Source organism: Solanum verrucosum, unplaced genomic scaffold (genome assembly GCF_900185275.1).
Source record: "Solanum verrucosum unplaced genomic scaffold, falcon-dt-bn FXZP01000235.1, whole genome shotgun sequence".
Classification (NCBI taxonomy): domain Eukaryota; kingdom Viridiplantae; phylum Streptophyta; class Magnoliopsida; order Solanales; family Solanaceae; genus Solanum; species Solanum verrucosum.
This window is the reverse complement of record NW_026019948.1, coordinates 4,149,179-4,171,323: the sequence shown is the minus strand read 5'-3', so window position 1 is coordinate 4,171,323 and position 22,145 is coordinate 4,149,179. Positions and strand designations below refer to the sequence as shown.

General features: G+C 35.2%; 1 protein-coding gene across 1 annotated transcript in view; it reads right to left on the bottom strand.

Moving 5' to 3' along the window:
- LOC125812109 (RAN GTPase-activating protein 1) overlaps positions 1 to 22,145 on the bottom strand; it is a 376,170-nt gene that overhangs the window by 141,088 nt on the left and 212,937 nt on the right. The window lies entirely within an intron of this gene.

Here is a 22,145-nt window from a genome sequence, read left to right as displayed (position 1 = left end):
ATATTGAAAAATATTCTTTAGAAAAAATAAGTAATTTTTATTTATTTTATTGTATTCGTTATGTAAACAAAAAAATATATTTGTATATAATATATATTATGAATGATGAGGGTAGATGTAAGGGTGGGAGTGGTGGAAAATGGGGTTATAAGGTTAGGGTGAAAACGAGGTGCATTGGAGGGTGGATGAAGATTAATGTAAAATATCACTAGCGAAATTTGTTTTATCAACTTGCCCATGAAAAATCATATTTTGTTGTAAAATGGATGTCCTCATAATATATTTTGTATTGTACATTACACACAATATGCTTTGTGTTTTACAAAGGATATACATACAATATACATTAGGTTATAAAATAGATATATACACAATATACAATGTATTGTAAACTAGTTGTCTATACAAATTTGGTGCCTAAGTATGTCCAATGGTGCCAATATATATATATATATATATATATATATATATATATATATATATCAAGTAACAAAAATATAAGGCAAAAACAAGTGAAAAGAAAAATACTACACTTGTCTTTTCTCTTCTATCTTTCTTCTTCGTTTTACTAATTCATTGTCTTTATTCTATAACATATTCCTGACTTTGTTTTAATAGAATAAAAATTAGTAAAAAAATTGATCAAACATAAAAAAAAATTAAAGAATTTCCTCCCTACTGAACACTCCCTAAAAGTAAAATTTTCCTTTTATAAATCTGGAATGAATTAATTACTTATTTTTCCAACTTTATTTTTTTACTAAATAACTATTTTTCAAACTGATTGGTATTCAGATTTAAATTTCTAAAACACCATTAATTAATAAGGATAATAGTAAAATAAATTAATAACTAATATTTTTTCAGAAAATACAAGAAAAAAGTATATTGCATACAATATACAACGTTTTAAACTATTCATGTATGGTTTTAGCTTGCGTCGAATTCAACATGGTTATCCCTAATTTAAGTATTCAAAAGTTACTAACATAAGTTACTTTTACGTTTAGTTATAAATTACGAAGATGAAATATAAAATTTAAAATTTTGAGTTTTTGAAGATGTGATTTTTAAAATTTAAAGTTGTGTTTGGACATCTTTTTTTGAAGTTTTGTGAGTTGACGTCCCAAAAACTTAGAAACTGATTAGAACCAGCTTTTGAGATCAATTTTTCAAAATTTAATCAAATTTCATGATCAAACAGATACTTGAAGACAATTTTTTAAAAGGCAAAACTACCTAACTAGACATACATCACTACCATATATACTAATTTTTTTGGTAAGTAACATGACTTTATTAATCACCAAGAATCGGAATTACAAACCCACAGTCAACTGTCTCAAGAATTCGAGTGAATCTCACACGACTCATAGATCAGAGAAGAGGAAACATGCACTATTCTTCTGCTAGTAGCCAAAAAAAAAACTCCTAGATTAGAACGGACTATAAACTAGAAAGGAAGATTATGTAACTGCTTGGGATTTCCCTTTAGCATTACAGATAGCCCAATCCACATATTGATCCCAGGTGTCTGTTGTGAAGTGATGTTTCTGCAGCCATATCAAAAATGTGTTCCACAGGTTGTTAACAAAACTACAAATCACAAAAAGATGCTCATTTGTTTCTAGTGGATGGCTGCAAAAGATATATTGAGGATCAACTTTCATCCCCCATTTCAGTAGTCTATCTTGAGTAAGCAGTTTGCCTTGGAGATGAAGCTATATGGTGAATACAACTTTGGCTCTAGCATCAGACCCGCAGATAAGACATTTTCATGGTACCCTCTATCTATTTCCTAGCAGCTTGTGATATATTTGTCAAATAAAACTCTTACCATTCAAGCAAGGATGGGAATTAGCTCCAAGAGTACTTCTTGCCTCCATAATCCTCCAAGATAGGTAGTCTCCTTTTATGTAGTATATATGAACTCACCTAATCCAAAGCTTGTCTTGCTTATGTGCTAAGTCCCCGTAAGTCTTAGCCAAGGCAGCTTTGTTCCATAACTTTAGGTTGATTAGATTCATTCCACCAACACACTTGGGCGTACATAACTTGTCCCAAGACACCAATGTTTCTTTTGTGATGGTATTGATGTTTGTCCAGATATATCTTCTACAATGTGCCTCGATCAATTTCATTACCTTGCCAGGGATTTGAAAGAGTTTTGACCAATATGCTTGGATACCAAATAATACTGACTGAACCAAACTGCATTCTGCAAGCATAAGATAATTGCTTGGTGGCTGTCTATGAAGATATCTTGGCTACCATTTTTTCAATCAAAGGTTGCTATTGCTTAATAGTTAACTTCTTAGGGGCCATAGGAACTACCAGATACTTGAAAGGCAATTCACCATGTTCATATCCCAACTTCTGTAAGATTCGATCCTGAATTTTTGTTCTAACTCCACCAACATAGACTGAACTTTTATCCATATTAGCCTGTAAACCTGAAGTAGTAGTAAATTGGTGGAAACAAGTTTGGAGGCAAGTAACAAAATCTACATCACCTCTAGCAAAACGAAGTAAGTCATCTGCAAAACTAAGATGAGTTATCCCAAATTTAGCACATTTGAGGTTGTATTTGAACTCCTTCATATCCTTGAGAGTGGTCAGACTTCTGCTTAAATATTCCATGGTGAGAAAATCAACACATTGTGATGCCAAACAATCAAATTCCTCCATTGATGAACATCAAGTTCATATGAGAAAGGAAGAAGAAAGTTCTGGAAGAGCTAAATGGAAAAGAAATTGTTTCATTGAATGAAAAATTAAGTGGTGATTGTTACATGTGACTCTGTATATATAGATACACGAATTGTAAGCTAGCTAACCAACTTATGCAAAATCTGACTTTATGTAACCAACTCTAACTAACTAACTCTATGAAGCAGTAACAATGCTAACTAACTCTGTGAACTTTAACTAACTAACTTATATTTCATCACCCCCCGCAAGTTGGAGGTAAGTGAGTTTACAGACAACTTGGTTAATAGTGTAGTATGTTTAACTCCAGTTAAAGCCTTTGTAAAAATGTCTGCCAATTGTGAATCAGTGGAGATGTGGTGAAGTGTGATCAGGCCTTGTTGAAGTTTGTCCTTAACAAAATGGCAATCGATCTCTATATGTTTTGTCCTTTCATGAAAAACTGGATTCTTGGCAATGTGTACTGCAGCTTGACTATCACAGAAAACCTGTATTGGCAAGGAGCAATGCACACATAATTCATTCAATAACCTTTCAAACCATACTAGCTCTCCTACGACCGATCTCACAGCTCTGTATTCTGCTTCTACAGAGGATAAATAAATTGTGGCTTGTTTCTTAGACTTCCAACTGATAGGACTATCACCCATAAGCACTAGATAACCACTAACTGACTTCCTTGATTGACAAACAGCCCAGTCTAAGTCACAATAGGCACTAACAGTAAGATCAGGTTTGTTTGATATGAAGATTCCCATTGTAGGATCTTGTCTCAAGTATCGAAGAACATGATAACCTGCTTTCAAGTGTGGTTCTCTGGGTGTTTGCATAAATTGGCTGAGATGCTGCACACTATAGGCTATATCCATCCTAGTATTTGTAAGAAAGTTAAGTTTTCCTATCAACTTCCTGTAATAGGTAGGATCAGACAATGGCTTCCCATCTATGGCTTTCAACTTTTCAGTACAATCAAGGGGTGAGGCTGCAACTTTACAATCGAAAGAATCAAACTCCTTCAAGAGGTCAGTGATAAACTTCCTTTGTGAAATGAGAACTCCATCAGGCCTGTACAATATTTCTAACCCCAAAAAATAGTGTAGTCTACCTAGATCCTTTATTTTGAACTGATCATGCAAAAAGGATTTCAAAGAATTGATTTCCTCCAAATCAGTTCCAGTCAAGATCACATCATCTACATATATGGCAACAAACACCAAAGAAGCTCCCTTTCTCTTATAAAATAGTGAATAGTCACTATCTGAATGTATGTATCCTTTTGAGCAAAGACTGCTGGCCAATTTTTCATAACATTGTCTACTAGCTTGTTTCAAACCATACAATGATTTCTTCAGTCTGCACACCATACGTGGACTGTCCACTGCAAGACCTTGTGGCAATGTCATATATACTTCCTCATTCAAGTCCCCATGAAGGAAAGCATTATTAACATCCAATTGATACAGATTCCATCCCCTCTTGACAGCCAAGGTGATAAGGGTCCTAACAGTGGTCATCTTAACCACAGGAGAAAAAGTCTCATTATAGTCTATACCAGCTTGTTGAGTATACCCCTTAACTACTAGCCTTGCCTTGAACGTCTCCACACTACCATCTGCCTTGTGTTTGATTTTGTATACCCATTTACAGCCAATAACATTCTTCCCTTTGGGTAGGAGGACCAGTTCCCAAGTATTATTTGCATACAATGCTTCAAATTCTTGTGTCATTGCCTTCTGCCAGGCAGGATACAAGATTGCTTCTTCATAGGAAGAAGGTTCACAGTCATGTGATATATTTTCAATCAACTGCTGACTATCAGAACATAAAGAGGTGAAACAAACACTATCATGGTTGGACACAAAAGAAGTGAGGGAGTGATGTGGGCTGGAGGTACTTGTAGTGGAATGTAGGTTAGGTAGAGTGTAATTATATTCTTTCAAGTAGGTGGGAGTATGAAGTGGTCTAGTTGTTCTTCTAAGAGTAGGTACAACATCACAAGATGGAACAGGTGCAGACATGGATTGTGTGGTGGTTAATGGTGAATGGGTATTCTGTCCTGCAGGTGAGGTTGTGTTTTCAGTAGTATCATTGATTACTTGGTTAGTGGGGACTTCATGGGATGTGTTAAAGTCCAGTAATTTATCATTAGAAAACATGTTTGTTGAATATGGAGTGTAAGTAGAAGTGTTGGAGTGATGGATTAAAAGTTTTAAAACAAAAGGAAAACTAGAACCATCAGGAGCAAGTACAAAAGGAAACACAGACTCATGGAAAATAACATGTCTAGATACATGGACTCTTTTGGTAGCTAAATCTAAGACCTTGTAACCTTTTGTATTGAAAGGATAACCAACAAAAATATGTGGTGTTGCCCTTGGTTCAAACTTGTCCTTGTGAGCTTTTAAAGTAGTGGGAAAACATAGGCATCCAAAACTTCTAAGATGAGAGTATGTATGTGGTGTATGGTACAGTAGTTCATAGGGAGTTTTATTCTATAAAGGTTTAGAAGGCAATCTGTTAATACACACTCTCCCCAGTACCTCATGGGCAATTTAGACTTAAATAAGAGGGCTTTTGCTGTCTCAAGGAGGTATTTGTGTTTTCTTTCAACTATGCCATTTTTTTTAGCTGTATATGGACAAGATTTCTGGTGTATTATTCCATTTTCTTGGAAAAAATGAGTGGCCTCAGTAGAGGTGAATTCCAGACCATTATCAGACTTGTTGGTCTTCAATTTGGTCTAGAATTGATTTTCCACAAGACATATGAAAGCCTTGATTGTTTGTAGAGCATTACTTTTGCACCTCAGCAGTTGTGTCCAAGTTGATCTAGTGAAATCATCTACCATGGTTAAGAAATAGTGATAGCCATCATGAGTAGGAATGTGATATGGTCCCAATAGGTCAACGTGAAGTAACTCAAAAATTTTACTAATGATAGTTGTGTTGTCTGGGAATGGCATTCTAGGTTGTCTAGCCATAGGGCATATGGCATAAGTGAAAGGTTGTTTGGTAGAGAAAGGAACATGTATAGTTGGAATTCTTTTCATTTTTACAAAAGGTACATGACCTAGTCTAGCATGCCATATGAGTTCATCTGTATGAGAGTTATCAGACTTAACAATAAAAGAAGAACAATCAGTAAGATAACATGAAGAAGAACCAGGTTTGGGACAATCATCTTTATTATCAACAGGATAATGTCTTACAGTAGATGATGTTGAAAACTCATTACACTTTACTAAAAAGGGAACAAAAGTACAATGACTGGAAATGACATGAGGTCATTTGCTCTTAGTAGAAGATGAACAACAGTTGTGGCACTTTGAACATAGGAAATATAGGCCATTCTTAGCTCTACCAAGTTCCAGAGGGCTCTTCAGAGAGGGCCCTGCAGTAAACAAGAAAAACTGTTAAAGCTTACCACACCTTTGAGTTGAAATGCTAGACAATGAACTGATATTAGATTAAACTTGAAACTAGGAACAAAAAGCACTTTCTGTAGAGTTAAAACTGGACTTAAACAAACATCACAATCTCAGTCACTTTAACTTTGTAACCATTAGGTAGGCTGATAAGGAAAGGATATGGTAATGGTGTAATGTTTGTGACAGTGTTTTTATTGTAGGTCATGTGATGTGATGCTCTCGAGTCTATGATCCAAGAGTCAGCAGTTAATTTTACACATCTACAAGAAAGATCACCTATCTCAGTAATGGAAGAGTAACAAGCAAGTATACCTGCCAGATTCACAACTCCACTTAGCATGTTGTCTGAGTTAGGAGCTCCATGTCCAACCTGCAGGGATCCCAAAAGATTGAGAAGTTGTTCATACTGATCTTTGGACAAGTTCAAAGGCATTTGTTTCCTCAACTCAGGGTCTTCTTCACAGTGGTTCCTATCATTCTCAGAGGTGCACATATTTGCTGCAGAACCAACACTCTTCCCCTTGGAAAACTTTGAGTTGGAGGGATATCCATGAAGTTTGTAGCATCTTTCTCTTGTGTGACCTGTTCTCCTGCAGAAATCACAAAACAAGGAACTCCTGCTGATGCTAGAATTACCTCTAAACACATTTGTGTTATTCAAATTTCTAGAGACTCCTGTGCTCCCTTTAGAGGAATTGTAGTTTGTTCTGGGGCCTCCCTTAGATCCTGTACTACTGGCAAGAGCATTCAATGAAGTTGAGTCCAAAGCTGTGTGGTTGTGAGGTCTTACTTCCCTCTGTTTTTCCTAGTGAGACAAAATGGCAAAAGTTTGTGCCATACTAGGCAGGGTACTCATCATGAGAATGTTTCCTCTAATGACAGTGTACATTTCATTCAGTCCTATCAAGAATTGTATGAGTCTTCTATCTTGTTCAGCTTTGACCAACCTTATCTTACCACCACAAGTGCAAACACAACTACATTGAGAGCTTACATCGACAGTGCTCATCTCTTTCCAAAGTTTCTTCAGCTTTTTGTAGTATCCAGAAACATCCAAGGTGCCTTGGACAAGATCATTTATCTCCTTTTGAAGCTGGTACAGCTTACAGCCATTAGTCTGATCATACCTTTCTTCCAATTCAGCCCATAATTCATGTGCATTGTTAACGTACTGCAGACTATCCCTTAGATCTGGTGACAAGGAATTCAAAATCCAAGAGGTTACTATATCATCACACCTCTCCCACTGTTGGAAGCTAGGATCATCTGGATTTGGTTTTACAACTTTCCCATTGATAAAACCTGTCTTGCTCTTAACTGACAAGGCCCTAAGAACAACTCTCCTCCAGGATCTATAACCAGTACCATCGAAAACTCCAGGCAATAGAGATGAACATGCATTCTCGGAAGGGTGTAGATAAAAAGGACTAGGAAACTTAATCCTAACTGTGGATGTAGAACCACTTGGAATTGGATCAACTTGTTGATCAACCATATCGAAAAAAGATCGAGTAACAAATTCAATTTGAGGAACAACAACTGAAACTCAAAATTGAAACAGCAGAAGAAACTCGAAGAACAAAAAAACCTTTGAGAATTGAAGCTCACAGACTATTGTAGATGCGGAAAGGAAACAGGATCTATGCCCTGTGCTCTGATTCCATAAGAAAATCAACACATTGTGATGCCAAACAATCAAATTCCTCCATTGATGAACATCAAGTTCATATGATAAAGGAAGAAGAAAGTTCTGGAAGAGCTAAATGGAAAAGAAATTGTTTCATTGAATGAAAAATTAAGTGGTGATTGTTACATGTGACTCTATATATATAGATACACGAATTGTAAGCTAGCTAACCAACTCATGCAAAATCTGACTTTCTGTAACCAACTCTAACTATCTAACTCTGTGAAGCAGTAACAATGCTAACTAACTCTGTGAACTTTAACTAACTAACTTATATTTCATCACATGGCAATCGCAAATAGAAAAGGTGTGATAGGATCTTCTTGTCTAAGGCCTTTTGCAGCACTAAATGGTTCATTAGACTCACCATTTACTAGGATTGAATAGTTCACAGTTTTCACACAAACCATAATTCAGAGAATGAACCAGTGAGGAAAACCAATCCCTTCCATGAGTTGCTCCAAATATCCCCACTCCACAAAGTCATATGCTTTTTGTAAGTCAACTTTGATCATACGCCTAGGAGAAATATGATTTCTATTATATCCCTTAACCAACTCATGAACTAAGATGATGTTGTCTGCAATCTTTTTTCCTGACAAAACCCGAGTGTCACAAATAATAGTAGGTGCAACTGCTTGCAATCTATCTTGCATATGGCAGTGCAACAAACAATTGGTCTAAATTCCTTAACACCGGTAGATTTGGAACTTTCGGAATCAAAGTAATAGACGTACAATTGATAGCTTTATAAATATGTCCCGTGTTGAAAAAATCCTTTACTGCTTCTAGTAACTCCTCCTTAATGTGAGGCCAAGCTTTCTTATTGAAGCATGCATTAAATCCATCAACCCTCGTAGTTTTATCCTCTCCAATAGCCCATAATCCATCATAAATTTTCTTATTTGTAACCTCCTGACATATCATTAGTTTTTGTTCATAGTTTAGTCGAAAGTCTTTGTGCAGAGTTATTCTGTTGACATTAGCCCTCTGTAGAAGTGTCACGACTTGATTCCTTGAATCATAAGGCATCTACTATAACCCACCAGTAGGTAAGCCAACTCGTAACCCGGAACAACAAGTAATGGGTCTGAGGGCAGAAACTAAACAAGAGTAGGCAAAATTTAAGATAACAACATAAACAGACGTAAGCAAACCAAAACATATATACAAATAAAGATCTCTTCCAGAACCTGGAAGTCACTAGTACAGAGCTACTAACAAAACGAGTACAAGTCCCAAAAGTGGACCACAGAGACTAGACTGTCTCGAAAGGTAAAAGACAAGTCTATATACACAGATGGAGACTGAAATAGTACAAAACGCCGTGTGCTCACCCCCGTCTCCGGATCAGGCTACTCCAAACTGGATCAACGCTGGCCATTGGTGCTCGGACTTGCATCACGAAATAGATGCAGAGCGTAACATGAGTACCAAAACCACAGGTACCCACTAGGCATCATAGGCCGACTGAACTTGAAAAGTAAAGGCAATATGAAAAGAAGAAATAACACAAATCGAAGTCAAGGACGAAAATCTAACTAACAATGGAATGCACACAAGTGCAGTGTTTTGGACGGCGAGAGGCGACAAAAGGCGACAAGGGCCTGCCTCGCCACGCGGCGAGGCGCTCACCTTTTTGAATCGAGGCGCCAATTAATACCAAAAATTAAAAATATTTAATTGAATATATAAATATCCAAAATCTCAATAGCAATAAGATATATTAGCAAATATTTCAATTCAAAAACTAAAAGTAGGTACTAAAAGTCTAGAACTTTAAAGACCCAATAATTCAAAAGATAATACTAGAAATCTAAAAGTCTATTCTTCTTCAAAACTATCCAACTCTTAAGGATCAACATCATTTACATCATTATATTGCTCATCATCTTCTTTCTCCTCATAGTCTTCATCAATTAGTGTCCGAGTCCTACTTGAAGTTGAACTTGTAGATGTAGTTTCTACTCTTTTGCTCTTGTCAAGCGCTCTTGATCTTGAAGAAAGTCCCCTAAGATGATAGATACTCTCAGCAGCTCCAATTGTCGTAGCAACACTACCCCAAGTAAGATCATCATCCTCATCTACTAGTTCATCTTCTTGATCTTCGGGGAATCCAACTAACCATTCATTTGAATCATCAATGTTATCCAAGCGAATTGGAACAATGAGATCACGAGCATCATAACAACGTTTCAATGTTCTATTGTACTTAATGTACACTAGATCACTGAGACGCGATAGTGCAAGCCTATTCCTCTTTTTGGAATGAATCTGCGCATAAGCTATAGATATTGAAAATAATATAATATGGAAATTAGGATATAATTTTTTTACTTACGTGTTCAAACACACTCCAATTTCGCTCACATCTAGATGAGCTACAAGTTAGGCTTAATACTTTCATGGTAAACTTTTGCAAGTTTGGTGTTTCACTACCAAATAATGACCACCATTCCACTATAATAAAATAAATTTAAAGGTTAATGAGTATAAATAAGTCAAATAATTTAAGTAAGAGCTAAATCAACCCACTTACCCGATGACCTTGTGTCTCTAGCTCTTTTAGTCGGACCACAACCAAATAGTCCATCAGCCATTTTGTACCTAGGAAGCTCAGCGACTAGTAAATCTTATATTGTTGTATCAGGGATCATCTTCTCAACACATGCATAATACTCAGTCCACAGACTCTGTAGTAAAAGTTCCCTCTTCTTGAGCTTTATAATACAATCCTGGGTTCAAAACATGGCCTGCAGCATGCAAAGGCCGATGGAGTTGGTCTGACTACCTTGCATCAATAATTTCAAACACTTTCTCATATTACTTCTTAATTCCACCAAAACCCCGTTCAATAGTTTCTTTGGCTCTATCCATTGCTTCATAAATATAGCTCATTGGTGGTTTTTTCTCCCCATTTACCAAACGAAGCACTTTTGTCAAAGGGCCACAAACTGTAAGTGCTCGAACAACATCATCCCAAAAGTGGGCAGAAATAATAAGATTGATAACTTCTTTCCCCAAAGTTTCCTTTGCAAATTTACTTGAAGTCCATTCGGTTGAGAGGACTAAAGTTCTCAAGTTTTTTCTTTGTATGTACATAGCTCTCAAAGTTAAGAAGGCCGTTGCAAATCTTGTCTTGGCCGGTTTCACCAAATTTCTTTCCTTGGTGAATTTTCTCATCAAGTTTAATAACAATGGCTTATTAAAGTAAGATTATAGTAATTAGTAGCTAATAAGTATTAAATATTGACTATAAAGAAAGTTAGAGGATATGAGAGTGATATTACCGAAAACATATGGCTTAACCTTAAATATGTCACCAAACATCAAGTTGATGCAATGAGCGGCACATGGAGTCCAATAAATGTGTAGGTACGCACCCATCATCATGCTTCCCGCTTTAACATTCTCACTGGCATTATCAGTGACAATTTGTACAACATTTTTCGGTCTAATTCTTTCAACAGTGCTTTCAAACAACTTGTACATTTTGGTAGAATCGGTAGATTCATTGCTAGCATCAACAGAACCAAGAAATACACTACCAATTGGAGAATTCACCAAAATATTGATGATCATTTTACTATTTTGTGCCGTCCATTTGTCCATCATAATGGAACATCCAAACTTTGTCCATTGCACTTTATGCTCATCAACAATTTTTTTCACTTTCTTCACCTCATTTTTTAGGTGAGTAACTCTAACTTCATCGAATGTAGGAGGCTTCATTCCGGGGCCATGTTGTCCTACTGTCTCAATAAATTTATCAAATGACTTGTGATTGACACAATTAAAAGGGAGCCCCGCATCATACATCTATATCGCGAAAGCACTTACCGCACGCTCTCTAAGAATTTTCTTTGTGTCATCAATTTCTCCTCCTTTTTCAAAGCCTCTTTTTTGTGTTGATTTCTATTGAAAATAGAGATTTACAGGGCCTTTCGACACATTCCGCGTGGTGGATGATGCACCACCACTAGAAGATATCTTTGGAGTTTTTGAGGGAGGCATCATTTCCACATATTCATCCATATCATCAAAATCATCAATATCAATATACTCTTCCGACTGTCTCACTTGAAATTTGGGATTATTAGCGATTTTATTTTGCATATAAGCCCTTACTTCTTCTCTAATCGCCGACGCACAAGCTGTATTGTTTAACATTCTTGAAACCACCCACTAAATATTGCTTGTGTCGAGTTATTCCACCATTAAAAGTACTCCCACAAAAGTTACAATAAACCGAATCGTTTGTTGCTACTTGAGTGCCATAATTCCATCCAATGTCCCTCTTTTTGCTAGCATCCGCCATTGAATTCAGTCAATTCACTGTTTATGGACAAATGAATAAATAATTATAGAAGAATCATTATTTTTTTTAAAATTATAGGCAGTAAGAACTTAAGCAGTGACAGTGAACTGTCAACAACAAAACAGAGGGAAAAAAAAGAGTAGTGAATTGTGAACAATAAAACAGAGGAAAAAACAGAGCAGTGAAGGCAACAAGCTATTGTATCTCAGTATCTCAAAAAGAAAGAACAAAAAAAAATGAAGAAGACTGAACTCTGAAGAGAAGAAAGGAAAAAAGAAGAGAAGAAGAAATGTGAAGAAGAACTGAAGAAGAGAACTCAAGAACATTCAATGACCCTTATCTTATTTGCTTTCAGTTTTTAAGAGATTTTAGCACATTCAATGACCATCAATTTTGGCATTAGGATTTCTGTGTAGCATAAAATATGATAGTTTTTAATTTGTGTGTCCTTGTACTCTTAAGAATTATAATTTCTAGTTCTTGGTTTGACATTATTCAAATTATTTGGCTTTGAATTATCAAGGGTGCTGGCAGAACTAGAGAAGAGAACTCAAGAAGAAGAAGAAGAACTGAAAAGAAGAAGAAAAGAAAAAGGTACATGGCAGTAACTCGGGCTGAAGTGATCGCAAGGAGCAGCTACGCGACTGAAAGTTTGAAAATAGAAAAAAAAACCCTAATTTTGACTAATATTATTAAGTCAAATCTTTTTAAAAATTAAAAAATTAAAATGGCGCCACCATTTACGTCGCCTTAGGTCACCTTAGATCGCCTTTTTTATATCGCCGCGCCTCGGTGTAGAATGGCGAGAATGCCTCGCCTCGCCTCGTCATATCGCCTTTGGCGAATGGCGCTCGCCATTCATAACACTGCACGAGTGTAGAAAGAATTACCTAAAGTAATCTAAAAGCTAACTACACCTAACTGGTCCCCCATAAGCCCAGAATATACACTCGTGCGCAAGTTAAATAAAAACTCAAACGGACCCCCATAAGCCCGACGAGAACACAGAATAACTATAACTAAAGAGAATTGCATATAAGAACCCAAGAACGGAGAACGTCGAACCAGAACCTCAACCCTAATTAGTGGAATCTGACAGTACGGAGGTCGGGCCTCGAACCGAATGCTCACCAGAAGTACCCAAGTAACCAATCACAAGTATTAAGTATCTGAGGCCAGAACTCTAACCGAATGCTCTATATAAGTATTTGAGCAATAGAGGTCGGACCTTAAATCGGATGCTCCATATAAGTATCTGGGCAATAGAGGTCGGACCTTAAACCGGATGCTCTATATAAGTATCTGGGCAATAGAGGCCGGACCTTAAATCGGATGCTCTATAAAGGTGCCAATGTAGTTGTTGAAAGAGTCCTAATCGATCCACGCTTATAATGTCCGTGGAACGCCGTCCACACTTAGTCAATCAATGAAAGTCTTTGGATAGAATCGAAAATCAAATTCAAATCGCGAAGAAGAATTAGTGTCGCCGACGTAGCTCGTGAAGTCGTAACATCGGGGAAAATATGGATAACTACAGTCGAAGAAAGCGTATCGCCTAGCTAAGGCCTAAACAATCAGACTCAAGTCTGCTACACCAGTCTACATGGATCTAAGCCGACCGAGCGACGTCGGGATAAAACTAAGGCCTATCATATCTGAATCATGTATTTCTAAGGCAAACCTTAGTCAAACCTAAACTAAGGCCCAACATGCTTCAAATAAACAGTAATTAAGCATGTAAGCACTCCACATAGCGAAAAGGGTCAATTAATAACACAAAGCATGCTCACAGTTACCCGATAATTCTCGAAATAAATCGAAAGCATGATTTTTATACACCTATACGTGATTCAATAACTACCCAACCCAAATCCCAACTAATCCATATGCATTCACATTCTCGAGTTCAATCTAAGAGAGGGAAATCGTAGCCTACCTGTAGGCCGATCACACGCGCTGCAAAATCACTTCTTCGGAGCTTTCCCTTTCCGAACGGCCTCAAAACGCTGCCCCGCTATCAAATATAGAGTCACAACGTTATTATGGTCGTTTAGACACCAAAATCACAAAAAACGGAGACAGGTCAATTTTGGAGTCAAAACGGAAATCGTGTGACCCGCACCGAACTGTCCGAATTTGACTCTGTCAAGACACCCTAAACAACACCCCAAACTTGTGTTCAAAATGGAACACAATTCGAGGCTCAAAACGCAGCAAAAACCAACAAGCAAGAAAATCACACTTTAATCTACTAAAAATAAAACATTGCAGCAATCCAAACTCAAAATCTACAAGGATCTAATAGTGCCCAGCACTCCTTGAGCACTCTACGACAAAGCCACGGCAATTCTCAACACGTGGGACTTCGAATCAACCAAAACCAAGCTAAAATGAGTGAGATATGACCAAAACAAGAATGTTAAAAACAAAAGCTCGAAAAAGGGTACATCAGTCAGGTTATCGTGAAATTTACCTCGAACTACGCACACCCGACAACTTTCGAACACTCTACAGCGAAGCCACCAAAAATACGTAGTTTCCGCACTTTGAATCGCCTAATTCGGATGAAAGATGAGAGATATACAAGGGTTTTACGTTTGGGAAATGTTGCTGATGAATCTGCATTTTATTGCAGATTTTCTGCAATTTTCCAAAAACTAAAAATTCGACGGGGTGCTTCGATCTCGTTCGGAACCCCGTGCAAGCAAACGAGATATGCAAGCATACCAAATTCGATATTCCGGACTCAATGGCACAATCAAAATTTTCATACGAGGTCATCTTGACAAAAAGTGGGTCCCACACCCAAATGCCAATTTAAGTCAAAAACCACAAAAGAACACTGAAAAATATCGAAAACCTCGAGACACAAAAGAAAGGTCAATCTAGACCAAACTTGACATTCCAGAGCTAATCGCACTGACGGAATTCTCATCTGAGCGCGTTTACTCAGAATGTTGACCAAAGTCAAACTTAGGTTTAAACTTAAAGTTAAAACGCCTAATCCCACCGACTCACACTGAAAACCTCGAGAATCATGTTAACAATGCTACTAGCCTAAAATGACCCTTTCGGAGCTGATGGAATCGTCATAAATGGATTATGATGTCATCTTTTTGAACTTTTGATAAAAAATGATCGTTCAAGGTTCAGAAGCTCCAAAACACAAAAACTCGCACCAAAACCAAACAAACGACTAGGTGACCGAACTGTCAGTCCCAACAAGTCATAAATGACTTGGGGTCGCTACAGGAACGCTCTAAACGATACACAAAAGGCAAGACACAGAAATGACCAGGAGGGTCATTACAAGAAGAGAGTAATCTCATACATGATAGCTCGAGGGTCACTAAGTTTGGTTCCATCCATAGAGTCTCCTAACTACATCCATTTGATTATAGACTTTTGTCTCATAGCATTTTCTTCAATTAATGACCATTTTTCCAGTAATAATAAAAGATATTGTTTCTGCTCCTGGAGTTGATCAGAAAATTGTCCCTATATGGTCTCTTGTACTATTCCCAGTTCATATCTAGCCCTTACAATCTACTGACTTATGGATTTGAACTCCTCCACATTCAGTTTCTTAAGGAGAGGCTTGATGGTCCTTAGTTTCTTCCAAATAGAGCTCATAGAATCACATGTTTGTCGTTGCCTCCAGATAGTATCTATTAAAGACATAAACTTACCATGATCAGTCCAGATATTAAAGAAGTGAAAAGGCACTTTAAGGGACTAGTTGGATTCCTTAATATTGAATAACATAAGGGAGTGATAAAAGATAGTTGGGAGGTAATATTCAATGCACAAATGACCCCAGTTGAGCATCCATAAACTGTTCCCAAAAGCTCTATCCAGTCGACTACATATTCTAACCACCCAAGCTTGCCTATTAGTCTACGTGTAATAGTCACATTTTTAAGGTAGTTCATTAAGTAGTAGACTATGAATGCAATCAGTAAAATGTTGAATTTCGACAGTGGTGATGGGATTTCCAAGCAGTCTATCATTTGGTTTTAGCACAATATTGAAATCTCTGTAACCATCCAATGGAGAGAAGTATTTTGGGTTAAACTTGTTAGAGCATCCCACAAACATTTTCTTTGGATAACAGTATTGAACCCAAATATAGAGTAAACAGGCATTCAAATCTTTTACCTCTCGGCAACACCTTAACATGAATATATTGATTTTTCTTTTGTATTAGTTGTACATTATTGATATTAGGATCCCACATCAACCAGATCCTTCCATTTTGGGTTGTAATGAATAGTCCACTGAGCAATCTGTTTCATCACACATTTGATCTTGAACTCTTTAACTCTTGTATCCAAGAGGCCAACTAGCTTAGCATGGTTCTTGTGAATATAATACGTTAGCTCCTTCTGCTTATACTGTTTGTTGATCCATTTAATATTCCACACCAACCAAGTCATAAAGAGTGATTGTTTGGATTCCCATGAACATGGGAATAGCCTGTGGGTCTTTGTGGTCGTAAACTCAATGAAACACCAGTTTGTCGAATAAAAGCATGGCCCAACACATGAAACTCAATTTAACAAGTCAAAAGAGAGCTCTGGAGGCTGGAGGTGTTGTTATCTCTAGTGGAACTAGGACTACAGTGCTCACTAGATTTGCCTGTCTTAATAGCTTGGTGATTATTGGAGCCACTCACCTCTTTAGTAGGATGAGTTCCCTGAATAGTAGTTGTAGCATCCTCAATTGGGTCCATATGTTGGTCTATAGGTTCTCTATTATTATCCTTGCATATTTGAAAAAACCTTTCCTGATTATGAGCTGCTTAAGGAGGATCTTGGGGCTTATGAGCTCGTCTAGCCCTCCCTCTCCTTCTAGGTTGTTCAAAATGTTGCTCAATCTCCTGAGCCTGGAAACTGAGACCCGTCTTTGGAACTTTTCACAAAACTCAGGTTTCCAATCATAAGTGACAACTTGATGTGAAACTCCGCCATCAGGAGCACATACAATAATCCCATCTGGAAGAGGCTTGGTCACATTGGTTTGATGAAGCACGCGGGCAAAAAAGATCCTAGATTGTTTCGTTATACACTCGTCAACATAAAGTGGAATGCTTATAGCACTACCAATCATGCTTAAGGAGTTATCGCTCCAACAACTCATTGGAAGATTGGGAATTTAACCCGCAAAGGGATATCAACTAAGAAAGCAACATCTATTTCAAAATCTGGTGTCCATGGTTTCAAAATCAAGGGTCTGTTATTAATAGAACAGGGGCCAGTAAACAATATTTCTTCATGTCATCCTTGGATTAAAACTTCACCATCTAATAATCTTCTTTGTGATAGAAAACCTCCGGGGTAGTGACAGAAGACCACCTGTGAGCTATAAATCGCTCTTATAATTATACCCATGAGTATCACCTATGATATACACAATCAAAGCACAATTCCATTTCTCAATTTTGTGTTCATACTTAATTTTTTCTAACTAGATAGTTATTGTTCCATTGACAACATCAAGGGGTACATAATCTAAATACATATCATTTGAAGCATTGCGATTGCTAGAAAATAGATTTGCCCATGGCTGGACAGGTTCATCAGCTGACAAACCGTCCCCTTGGTCTGACGTTCTCCCTTATCTCGGATTGACTTTCCCCAATTCTGATCTTCAAGTGATGCAAGAGATGACAATGGGGACAAATTGAAAGCTCTCACCAACCTAGAAGATCTCACCGTCTTTCCCAAATCACTAGGTCGCAGTTGCGAACCACTCTAAGTTTCACTAGCTACAGCTTGTACCAGCTCCACATTCGATAAGGTTTTTTTTTGTAGCATTTATCACTGCCTTCCCAGACTTTTGTACTCCCGATCTACTCATATCAGGTCTAGGACTCGCGATCGACATGACCATATCCCCATTTTCTTCCCCAGCCTCTAGTCATAGTTGGAATCAAGCGGCATTGGTTAGACTAACATACGCCAAAGCTAGAGCGAGAAGCTAGTATGTAAATATATATATATATATATACTAATTTGACCTCTACTTTCAAACAATTACATATACTACCACTTTAAATATATTATACCATATATTTTAAAAGATAGAATCAAATAAACATATCCCTTTAAATTAGAATTGATTAATTATATTTACATTTAAACACCACAATTAATGGTCCAATAAAAATCATTATATTTTTCTCCCATCAACCCTCCCCAAAACTCATATGCCAACCACAATCGTACCTCTCCCCTTCCACCCCTAAATCCTCCATCACCTTCACTATATTCTATATTCCTTCATCCTCAATCTCATATCTACGCTCATCTCTCCATTCTCTCTCTCTCTCTTCCTTCTCCCACGTAGATCTTCTTCACTAAACAATCAAAAACCGAATGAAAAATGGAGAAATACAATATGATTGTTGAACTATACAATTTTTTTTGGGTATTTATTTATACAAATTTTGATTTCTTTTTTCTTTATTTGAGAAGTAAAGATGAGAATAAAAGTTTTGCGGCCATAAAATTGTTTGATTGACAGGTTTTGGGAACCTCAACCAGCAACTATCATCGGAAAATTGAGAATCGAAAGTTTTGCGGCCACAAAATTGTTTAATTGATAATAGTCGGTGGCAATGTTTCACTGTCAGAAAATCGAGATCGAAAAAACTGAAAATCTGAAATTCTACACAGCTGAAATCATGGAATGGAGAAATTACTGGTGAAGTGCATACACATTCTTCTCTGATGAAGAGCAGACAAATACGAAAAGTGTTAGGTGTACATGTATCTAACAAAATATACACATATATCAAGTTAAGAGTTCATGTATCTGAGTTAAGATTTTATGTATTTATGAAAAAATTGTCAAATGATAAAAAATAAAAAAATAAAAAGAATTTTGAATTTTTTGACTTTTTTTTTTGGATTAATGATACGACAAACACTCCACAGTCGTGATTTGTTTCTAAATTTATGCATTTCAATTACATTACATATTTAGATACACACAATTAGATGTAATTGTTTACTATGTATCCGAGATACATATTTTTGGATATAGCGTATGAAATTGATACTTGATATATCAAATTAATACTAGACACATGATATTAATATTAAATCATAAAAATAGATATACATGAAATCAATACTAGATCATATAAATAAATACATGAAATTAATACTAGATATTGTACACTCATATATTTAATTAGTATTTAGTTTGTTGGATACATCATATATTTATAATAGATACATAAAATTAATGAATTTATTATTTTAAGAGTAATAAAATGAAATAAATCAAATTACATAACCAAAATATACATGTTTTCGTCTTTTATTAACAATATTAATGAATTTATTACATAATGAATTAAAAATAGATACACTCCTTGATTTTCGCATTATATTAATGGATTTGATTAATATTTCCATAATTAATTGTCCATGTGAATTAATTGAACATGTATCTCGATTTTTAATATCGACAGATACATGTATCCAAAAGACAAAATATGATACATGAAGTAGTATTCGAAACTATCGTAAATCCTAGTAGCTAGGACTTAAACTAGTAGGATCTATATAGTTTACCCTTTTTAAAATTTCTGATCAAACACTAACTTAATTTCTTATGCTAATGAGTTGGAAAGTAATTAATGAGGCTCAACTGAAATGACACAATTGTACCAACAAAAAGAAAGTTAAAATGATACAAAATGTATCACTCCCTTCGATCTTTTATGGGTTAATCCCCAAAAAAACATTTTGTCCAAAATATTTATCATTTTAAAAGATTAAGATAGAATTTTTATTTTCATTTTATAGTTATTCATACTTTAATAAATGTGATAGATTAATATAGGGATAATTATATAACTAAGATAATGTTTATTACTTAATTATGTTATATGACTGTAGTTTCAATTAATTATATATAAGGGTTATTGTTAATGAAAATAACTATGGTGGGTCCCACATTTTTGTATAGAGCAACAATCCTAATTTCCCTTTTATACAAACTTACACACAACCTCTTTCTTCCACTCTCACACAATTATCTCCTTAATTCTCTCAACCACCATAAACCCCTCAATCCCAACAAATCTCTAGACCAAATCAAATTCAAATTTTGAAAAGTTGAAATTAACCCTTGTTCAAATTCAATTCGAATATCATGTTTTTTAATAATTATTTTAAACTTTCATCAGTTTTTAATTGTTTGTATTTGTATAATTTTTTCGTTCTCTCCAATTTTTTCATAATTCTTCAACCAAAATATCCAATTGATCGGTATAGTAATTACAACCATTGTAATCATGGAGGAACAATCTCGATCAAAGAGAATCACTAGAGGTATACATTAGCATGCAACAAATTCGATTAGAAATTCATCTTTTTCTATGGATTTTACTCAAGACTTTGAAGCAATTGCAGGTTCTATTGTCAAATCTAAAGAAGGATATTAAATCTAATTAAGTTTCTCAATGACCCCTTCAAAACAGGGTTAAAACCTCCAAAGAAAAAGAAAAAGTAAAAGAGAGAAGAGCCAAAAATAGTTGATTATTCTAGTTTGAAAAAATACTGGAAAAAAAAAGGTTCAAGTAACATCTTCGAGTAAAAATGACTTGAAAAAATTGTGGAAGATGAATATGTTGCAAATGACCAACGTTAAACAAAAGATTTCAAGGTATAGCCATGTTTTCATGTCTTGGTTTCGATTTGTATATGGAATTTAGCTTGTATATGACATAATAGATGGATTATTATTGGATTCAATTAATTGTATATATTACATAATTAATAACAGTATTTGTATAAATAATCCGTTTTGTCTTTGTAAATTTGTAGTTATACAAAATCATATAATTATAGAACAATGAAGTTATGTTATTTGTATATTTCATTTTTAGCTATTCACAAATACATTAACATAAATCGTGTTCAATTATTTGTGTAACTTATACAAATATTTAGATTAATGTTATTTATTAGGGGGTCAAATTTATGGTCAACGAAGGTTCAAGAGAAGCCCCACACATGCAATGTGATACAAATATTGGTGTAATTGAGGATTTGGCCAAGAAACTCTCTGAAGATCAACTTAAGCGATTTTGTGAAGTAAAATGTTTTGCTCAGTAGAATAATAACATATACAAAAATGATACGATTAATTAAAAAATTACTCAATTATATTTATTTATAAACTTAAATATATAATGAATTGTTTAAAATCTATATGATATACAAAACAAGCATTAGCATATACAAACTGATACAAGTAATTCAAAATTACTCAATTATATACACTTCTTGACTTAAAATATATAATGACTTGTATAAATCTATCTAATATACAAATCAAACTATAACATATACAAATTGATACAAGTAATAAAAAAATATTCAATTATATACATTTGTTTACTTAAAATATATAATAACTTGTATAAAATCTATCTAATATATAAATCAAACAGTAACATATATATACAAAATTGATAAAAGTAATCAAAAATCACTCAATTGAAAATTACTCTATTATATACTCTTGTTGACTTAAAATATATAACGACTTGTATAAAATCGTTATAATATACAAATCAAACCGTAACATATACAAACTGATACAAGTAATAAAAAATTACTCAATTATATACAATATGTTTAGATAAAAAAACACACACAAACAAACATAGTCTGGAATTTGAAACAAACTATTTTAGTAACGTATTTTAATTAAACTAAATAAGTTTCCTCAAGAAAAAGAAGACTTATTTTGGTAACGTATTTTAATTAAATTAAATGACCTTTATTTAAAATATTGTTTTCCTGAATTACCGCATAATTAGTTAGATATAATTAAATAAATTTTTGTATAATTAATTATAAAAAGAACGAATGATACAAATCATAATCGTAATAGCTATTTAAATATAGCTATGATGCGCAAATAGGAAAACTATAGTTAAGGAGACCTATTAATGATGTGTTTAGACATTGTATTCTAACAAT